The sequence below is a fragment of the Frieseomelitta varia genome, unplaced genomic scaffold (genome assembly GCF_011392965.1).
Source record: "Frieseomelitta varia isolate USP_RPSP 00005682 unplaced genomic scaffold, Fvar_1.2 scaffold_611, whole genome shotgun sequence".
NCBI classification, from domain to species: Eukaryota; Metazoa; Arthropoda; class Insecta; order Hymenoptera; family Apidae; genus Frieseomelitta; species Frieseomelitta varia.
In genome coordinates, this window is record NW_025110381.1 from 15040 (window position 1) to 24476 (window position 9437).

General features: G+C 31.2%; 1 pseudogene; it reads left to right on the forward strand.

The window, feature by feature from the left end:
- Positions 1-4056: 4056 nt before the first annotated feature.
- LOC122534545 lies at positions 4057-8242 on the forward strand (annotated as a pseudogene).
- Positions 8243-9437: the final 1195 nt, after the last annotated feature.

Genomic DNA, 9437 nt, shown 5'->3' on the forward strand with positions numbered 1-9437 from the left:
TAATATAATGTATTGAGCTTAATGAAAATAAAAGATATTAATCCACAATACATGTTAAAATAAGATTGAACTTCTTTCCGTTAACATCCACTTGTATTCGAATCTTTTAGTGATACGTCGTTCTATCCGTTCTGAAACCAGAACGCAAAAATTGTCGAAAATTCAAAAAATCACTAACAGTAAGACGGAAAAACCAATTGGATATACACTTGATGAGTTTGTCACACGCGCAACATATGTTTGGATAAAACAGAGGTTAAAATAATAATTTGTTAATACCATATATTATATACACTAATAAAAAGATACTGATAAGAATAATGTAAGAATACATATATAAAATAAAACAACAACCTTGGTTCACGAAAGTCATTTGACTGTTTGCTTCGAATACAGTTGCAGGAGTGTATCTTCATCAGGTGCCATTATTCATCCTGAAGCGTTTTCGTCTTTTGTTTACAGAATAACATATTTTACGTCTAATGATGATTCTGAAAACATGGAAAATTTTCTTGAAAGTCATAACAGAAATATGTAGTACAACAAAAAATTAGGTAGGATTTTGTAAATCCCCTGATGGCGAAACCAACCCGTATATTTTTGTGCTTAAAACTTGACACATGAGCTCTCTAAGCATATCGCGGCACAAATATGTAACAGATCATTATGCAATATATATACAATGATTTTCGTGAATGTCTCGAAAATACGTAATAGATATGACTATACGTAATAGACGTTCATATTCAGCCCGTCAAATCAAATGAAGCGAAATTGGGGCGTAAAAGACAACGGTGGAGGCAATGGTATATTTACCAATTATGCTCCTTCACAAGTTTTCACATACTGTAATTGGTTCAATAATGATTATGAGCGATGAAAATAAATTATCGATCATTCATGATTATTATTGTGGTAATCTATAGCACTTATAGATATTTTTAGCTAATTATTATTTTAGACAAAGAAGACAATTGCATTCCTTTGGTTATGACATTTAGAATATCTGTTTTGAATTATATAATTTAATTAATAATTGCTTTAATTAATAATTAATTTTTAATTAATATACGATTTATTTTAAGTCGCCATGTTTCGAAATTTATACAATGAAATATATTGTAATTGATTATCTCTTAGAGCAGTCGGTACATGCAATAAATATTTGCTTAATTTTCGAAGTTAAGATTGTCATAAGTGAAAAACCTCCTGCGAATTGTGCGAGTATGAGAGAGAGAGAGAGAGAGAGAGAGAGAGAGAAAGAGTGAGCGAGCGAGAGGGAATGGGCGAGAAGGGGAGTGAGAGAATGCAAAGAATGGACTGGGCAAAGTTAGAAGTGGAAGGGCAAAGAAGAGAAGAAAGATGAGTATAAAAAAAGTTTGCGAAAAAGGGCATGGGTGTTTGCGATACGAGAGATGCAAAAGAGGGTGTTGAGCGTGTAAAGAACTGATAAATATTTTCAATTAAACATTATTATTATTATTATTATTATTATTATTATTATTATTATTATTACTTTATTGTTTTTCTTCTATCCACACAAATATTACCAACTTTTAGTAATATTATCATAATAATGTTATTTGTAACTATTGCAAATAATAAAATTCTTTTTATCTGCTATTGAATAATAATAACTTGTTATTCACAAGTCTGTAAATTATTCCTCAAGGTTAAATTTTTTCAATATTCATGACTTTTTCTTCTACGACTTATGCAAATACATTCAAATAATTCATTGATAAAAAATTAATTTAAATGATATTCTAAAGAAACGGTAGATCATTAAATATTTTCAAAGAAGAGAAGCGCATATTGCATAAAAATTTATCTTGCGTACTTTGGACTGTAAAATAAGAAGAAGAAATAAGAAATGGAGAGAATATTATTTGACGAGAATATTATTCTTATATGTTGTAGTCCATATTTATACGATTCTTGTCTTTTTTCTATCTTAATTTAACACTGATTTTCAAATGCTCACGTATCATAACTATTGTACCGTTAGTTATGTTCAACTATTCAGTATCATATTTATATTTTCAATCATATACACATATAATGAACTTCAACAATAACAGTATTTAAAATAATGTAGTGCCATTTGTAAAGTTGAATCACTTAAATCCAATGCAAATGTTCACTAACTGAATCTTACGCAAGGGCCAAGCTACAAGTTTTGCTGCAGAAGAAAATGTTAATGTTAAAGTACGGGCTTGTGTAGTTATATCGTATAACATATAACAAATTCTTAGAATATAAGAAAGTATTGCGATATATTTCTAAAATTTCATATAGATCTTAATAACATTTACAATATTTAAGCAGATACAAAGAAATTCAAATAGGCCAGAACAGAACAAGCTATCGCCCATTCAAATTGTTTACAAAAAATCGAAAAAACGATCTACTGAAAAAGTAGTAACTAACTAGTATGAAAATAGGAACAATGACACTATCATCCACGCCATTCGTAAGTTGATGTAGTGAATACTAGTCTATATACCACAATACATTGATCATTTTGTGGGCTATGAATTAACTTCGAAACTTGTCTAAATAAATCTTGCGATGAATAATTCTTGACCTGTTTCGTCGCAAACAGATCAAAACTGTTTCCATTTGCATTTTTGTAGCTTACATGCACAAATATACTGTTTTCATCTTAGTAGCATTAGTGGTGGTGGTACTGGTAATAATACTGGTAATGGAAATGATAGTGGTGGTGCTTTCAATATAAATGTGCAAAGATGTAGCATAGATAAAATGGTTTCATTACTCAGAGGAAACGCGTTGCAAGAACTGCTACTCTTTTTTTTTTTTTTTTTGTTCTCTGGATACATTGGAAATAACAGGTAAGTGAAGATCGTGGATTTCGTGCTCAAACTTTGATACCATATTCTACTTCTCCTATGAAAACAAAAAAATTACACTCACACAGGTCCGGAAACTATTCCTCTGCGGAGAGACAAACTTTCTTCCATTACATCAAATTCAGTAAAATAACTATCAGATTTAAAAATTTCAAACCGAGTTAAGAATTGTATATGAGATTTACCCTTTTCTTGTGGCAGCAGAATATGTGGTTTAACCGCTTCTTTCAATCAAGATGAACAATGTTACATGAAACAACCAGATTTGAAAAACTTTCGTTAACAAAAATTTGAATCAGATTCTGTTATAATAAATTTTCAAAATAATGTCGTTATTATGCAATAATGTGATAGTCGTTGAATGTACATCATGGTCTCGCTTTAGCATTTTTTTTTTTAAGGTTTCGTAGTTACACAGTTTTTTCACCACTTTTTTATTCCCAGTTACATCATTCTCCTTATATGTTTTTTCATAGTTGAACGATGAAACGATATAATTAGAAATTAAACTACTGAATAAGAGTAGATATCGATTAATGCAATTTGCACAAAATAATGGATATGTTCGCGTAACCACAGTGATGTCGTTCCGAGGATAAGGGACAAAACTTACGAACACATAACGCTGATTTCTTTTAAAAATATTTATCTCTTCTATTTCCACAAATATGAATATTCTTGCTCGATTTCTTTTTATGTAGAGGTCATCCATTGTAAAATGTAGACATGTGCCATGCGAAGACAACAATATCAGAAAGAAACATAATGACATGTTAATAAGAAATTAATTACTCTTTCACATTAGTATTAAAAAATCTTTCTAATAGAGGACAATGAATAATTTTAAGAACATGTTATCGTAGAAATGAAATTCTATAATGAGTAAGGAGATTTGTCTCTTTGTTTGGGGAACTTCGACAGAATTCAATAAAAGAACAAGCGTTCTATGTTGGAACCGAATGTTTCAATGTCACAGTAATGCACTACCAAATTATGTTACTCGATTCTATATTTATAAACCAATCATATTGCCGGAAAATGATTGCATTCTATAACCTATTTTGTACCGAACAATTTTTGTCTACGATGTTCAAACAACTGAGACATTCGAGACTATCAAAATTATGTTATTCACATTGTACAAAAATATAAAGTAAAAGACTTGTGTTCTTCACTTCTCAATTTTCGGATTCATTCCATTACTATGTAATTACAGTTGTTGCAGCTGAAAATCTCACACCATAAATACAATGAACGTAAAAATGAATGAAAACACTGTCAGTGAGAAATTGAATAGAGAGAATTCCATTGAAGGATTCTACGCCAATACTGGAATCTTGAATACTGGCGCCACAGGTTTCGTAGGCAAAGGAGAAACTGATGCGTGTGTGTCCAAACGTCGTCGCCATTTTTATTCTTATCCGACCGAAGAAAAACCAAACGGCGGAACAACGATTTCAGAAGATCATAAATGATCCCGTTCGTAAATCGCGCTGTCACTTTTTTTAATATTTTATTCTATGAAAAGTCAAAATAATCAGATTTAATTTATTTTTTATATGTTAATTTCGTTACATAAGTTTACAATTAATTAAGTTTACAATCTCAAGAAATGAACTATCTATAAGCTCATTTATCCTAGGTTGTAGTAGCGTACAAAGCAAAATAAGTTTGGATCCATATGTAATTTCGAGAAAATGAGAATGTAGAAGACAGGACAAGTATAAAACTTCTCTTATTAGTGTTAAGAAATTATTAGATACGTCATTACACTACTAAAAATGAAAAATTTAAAGATACTCTCGAAAAGCTTAGAAGAATTCAGAGATACCTTTAGAAGAATTTAGAGATACCATTAAAAAATTTTCGGTAAAATGTATTGAATATTGCACATATCTTATCAATTAATTATTTTCGCTGCAGTAGTCGTCATCGGTTACTCTCAGACAACGCATGGCATTACTCGATACTTTTTTTGTTAGTAGCAATCTAGGTTATTTTTCGGTGCATTACTCCGAAAAAATATTTGTAACTATTAAATTCCGGAGCAAAAGTTTTACTAGGGATCTTCTCCTTTTTCATTCTCACAAAATTTCATGTTAATCTGGAATTGATGCTTATTGAAGCAGTACACAAATTAAACTCTTTGACATGATCGCAGATTAACGCTGACGGATACTTATTTCGCTCGCTTCCTCTGCAAAGAACAGATTTCTTACAAGGCAGTGTTTAAATACAATTGTTTTGTATTACGGATTTCAGAATATTGTTTATATTAATACTTATATCAAAATAAAAAAAGAATATTACGAAAAGCGGAAAAAATGACAAAATGTTCATCTTCAGAGAATAAAGTGAGAATAAATTAAATAAAAAGTAAATAAATGAAAATGAATCGAATAAAAATGAATAAATATTGTAATAAATTAAAGTAGATATGATAACCGAAATTTAAAAAGATATACGAAAATTTAAAAATTGTTGAACGGTACAAACAATTTACATTCTTGGAATTGAACTTATATTTATTCTTCTTCAGATTTATGATAGTGTCAAAGCAATCCATCCTTCAGTTGTGAACAAAATTCATTCCGTAGAAGGAGACGTGAATCTGTCAGATTTAGGTCTTTCGCCAGCAGATAGAACCAGATTGATAGAAAATGTGAACATAGTATTCTATGTCGCGGCCACGGTGAGATTCAACGAACCTCTGAATGTGGCTGTTAATATAAATACAAAAGGTACTGCTCGTATTATGGAATTGTGCAAGGAACTGAAGCATGTAATTAGCGTGGTTTACATTAGTACAGCTTACAGTAATGCCAATATATTTGAGATCGAGGAAAAAGTTTACACGTAAGAATATACAAACTATTCTCAAATTTATCCATTACTGTGCATCAAGTACTTTCACTTGTCATTAATGATTTTGCAGCACGAGTTTCAAACCTTCTTCAGTGATTAATATGTGTGAAACAGGAGACCAAAAATCGATCGATCTTTTAGAAGACGAAATTCTAAGAATTTATTCCAACACGTATACGTTCAACAAAAATCTGGCAGAACAAGTGATATCCAACAATACCGATAGTTTCCCAGTTGCGATAGTACGACCAAGTGTAATTGGTGCTTCCCTAAAGGAACCATGTCCTGGTTGGGTGGACAATATCTTTGAACTCACAAGTACTTTTACGAATAATTAATAATATATTTTAATATTTTAATATTTTGATACATTTAATATAGTTAAAAGTGATAATTATGTAATAGTTATTTATTAAAACGTACAAAAATAATTTCTTAACTACTTAAGAGAGAACCCAGTTGGTGACAAAAGATCAGTAGTGTGAGAATGCATATATTTATTCCGAAGTAGCACTTAAATAAGTAATATTGTAACATAAGCAGTATTTGTATGTCTTTGTGCACAGTTCAGTAATTTTTTTTTTTTTTTTTTGTTAATGGATTCGATTTTTTGTTCGTTTAAGATTAGAGTCGGTTTTCCTCAGCTAAAAAGATGTTACGACGATTACCATTTTTATTCTTAATTCTTTGCTGACAGGAAGTGAATTATCATTTAAGTATTTCTAAAAATCAGGAAACATTTTTAAATCAATTTAATGCTTCAGGTATCTTTATGCTAATTGGTACTACTAGAGCGATGCTAGTCAAAAGAAATAAAAGATTGGATCTAGTATCTGTTGATTACGTGATCGACGTGATGATATGCGCCGCATGGCATGTTACCTGACACCGAAATAATGAATTTCAAGTGTATAATTCTACGAGTAATGCACACCCTATTAGGTAATATTAATACGGATTTTTATTAACCAATTAAAGTAGACACGAAGCATAAGTTTAACTAATATAAAAGACTGCATATGCTGGGATCTTACTCAGATTGTGGTATACACGACATATAACAATTTCGGAAATAATTCTACAAGGAAAAATTAGTCGAGAAAGAGAAAATGAAATTTTCCATATGACGCCTTATTTTCGAGAAAACTGAATTTGAATAGTCATTTAATACATACGCTTAAAGAAACACATGTTGTGAGGCGTTGCCTCTACAATCAGTTCTCATTCGTGCCTATAGGGAATGTCAATCAGGATTTGATACAGTTGTGAAAAATTCTCAGCCTCATTTAATTAAATCGCTTTTTCGCTCATGTTCTAAATTAAATCTGACTCTGCAAACTGATAGAACATGAATCGACGTTCACGTGCTTGAATTTGCAGTTCCTAATAGACTTATATTTTTGAATTGAAGATGACTCTTATTAACCTTATAGTACACTGTTTTTTTAATATGGCTTCACAAGTAAATATCTATACAAATAAGTTCTGGTATTCTCAGGCTCAACCCAACGATAATACCGTTGCGTTGGTTTAATAAATTTGCTACTTCTCAAAATTGGTTTCTTCAGAATAATGATATATGAAAAGGTTCCTTTCATTCGTTTCTTTCAATTTACTTTTGCATATAGAATCCTTCCTCCTAAATAGTTATACCACAATTTAGGGAACGCCTTTAATGCGATTCACATCTTCTCTGGATACTAGTCAATATTACTGATTTATTTCAGTACGCATATTTACACTATTTTACGATGAATTCATTTAATTTTTATGTCAGATCCATAACAAAATAAGTTGTTACACGAAATAATTTGAATTATACTCACATTAATGTTTGTTCCTCAAGGCCAGATTTAATAAATGTATCTGAAATATGATATTGATAATATTTCTGGAGATATTCTAAACAATATTCTTTATTTAAGTCTACAAGTGTAAATATTTCATTTTTCAAGATGGAATCGAATGAGAGATACTGTCGTGCAGTGTAGCAGAGAAACGCCGATGAACAACGTAATGTGGTACCCCTTCTGTATGTTGGTACCTAATCAGTATGGTTACAATGTTTTGGATATATTTCTGCATATTTTGCCTGCGTTCTTCACGGACATCTTTTTGAAACTTTCCGGTAGAAAACCAATATAAGTACGTTTCTTAAAATCTATCTATCGCATCGTAATCGTAACTACAACGCAGTTATTAGCAACAACTCGAAAACTACGTTATGTATTATATAACATTTTGTTTTCTTTGTTAGTTCGGTTTCTTTGAAGGAACCGAAGTAGTCAAGGATATCATGATTTCCATAATTGTTCTTTCAATTTAAATTTCTTAAGGAGAATGTTACGTATAGAGATGTAAAGTCAGTAGATATTACCTATTAACTATAATAAATTACTCGTCAGGTCGAAGAACAGGAGCTTCATGACAAAATATGAGTGTGTTATATGTAGGATTTTCATAAATGTCCAAGAAGATATGGCATTAGTTCTATGACTCTTGAAGAATTCTTCAAAAATATTTCTGATGTAGAGAGAGAGACTTTGTTTTCAGCTAGATTCTATAACATATGTTTATTACTTCTTGTAGCAAATCATCTATATACGGGGTGTTTCGTAACTTGTGGGATCCACTTCGGGAGCTGATTGTAAATATGCCTAAAAATAACGAAAAGAAGTCATATAAATATATGTCCCATGTGTCTCCGTTTATGAGATATAATGAATTTTATAAACAGAGGAATCTCTAGTAAGCTAGTTTTACCAGGGATGGTATATTCAATTTTCATAGTAATCATAACTGGGATGAAAAAACCACACACGTTATTGTGCATTCAAAACATAAACACCAGTTTTAAACGTATGGGGAGGAATAATTAGTAAATATTTAATTGGACCTTTTTTTCTTGATGGGAAACTAACTGGCATAAAGTACGTTGATTTTTTGAGTACGAGTTTACACGAAATATTAGAGGAAGTTCCAGTCGATATTAGATTTCGCATTCAGTTTACGCACACTTTGCAAATAAATGGATTGGTCGTGGAGGTCCTATTGCATAGCCTGCTCGTTCTCCGGATTTGAATCCATTAGATTTTCATTTGTAGGGACACTTAATCTATTGTATACGCAACATCGATTGAACATGCTGAAATACTACGAAATAGAATAGAGCAAGGCTTCCGACAAATTCGAGAAACACCAGGAATGGTAGAGAGAGTAACCAGATCAATGACAAGACGCGTGCAGGCTTGTCTTCAAACGCAAGGTGGTCATTTTGAGCATCTTATGTAAAAGTAATTAAAACAGAAAATTCATTATATCTCATAAACGAAGACAGATAGGACATATATTTATATGACATTTCCTCATTACTTTTAGGCGTACAATGAGCTCCCGAAGTGGGTCCCACAAGTTACGAAACACCCTGTATAAGCTATTGCAGTCAATTCATGTGTTTTGTGAGATGATTGCTTCTTTGACTAGTTCCAATTCCCACAAATTATTGAAGCGTTTGGTTTGTATAGTGAACTGAAGGAAAATTGTTCCTTGCGCGGGTTAAATCATTAATATAATTTTTACAGCATGTCACAATTACGACGCCGCGTACATTGCTACATACTATCAGTATTTTCAACTGCTAAGGTACGAAAACTTTCTGCTTTGTATTCATTATGTTAAATTCATATTAATAACAGTTTG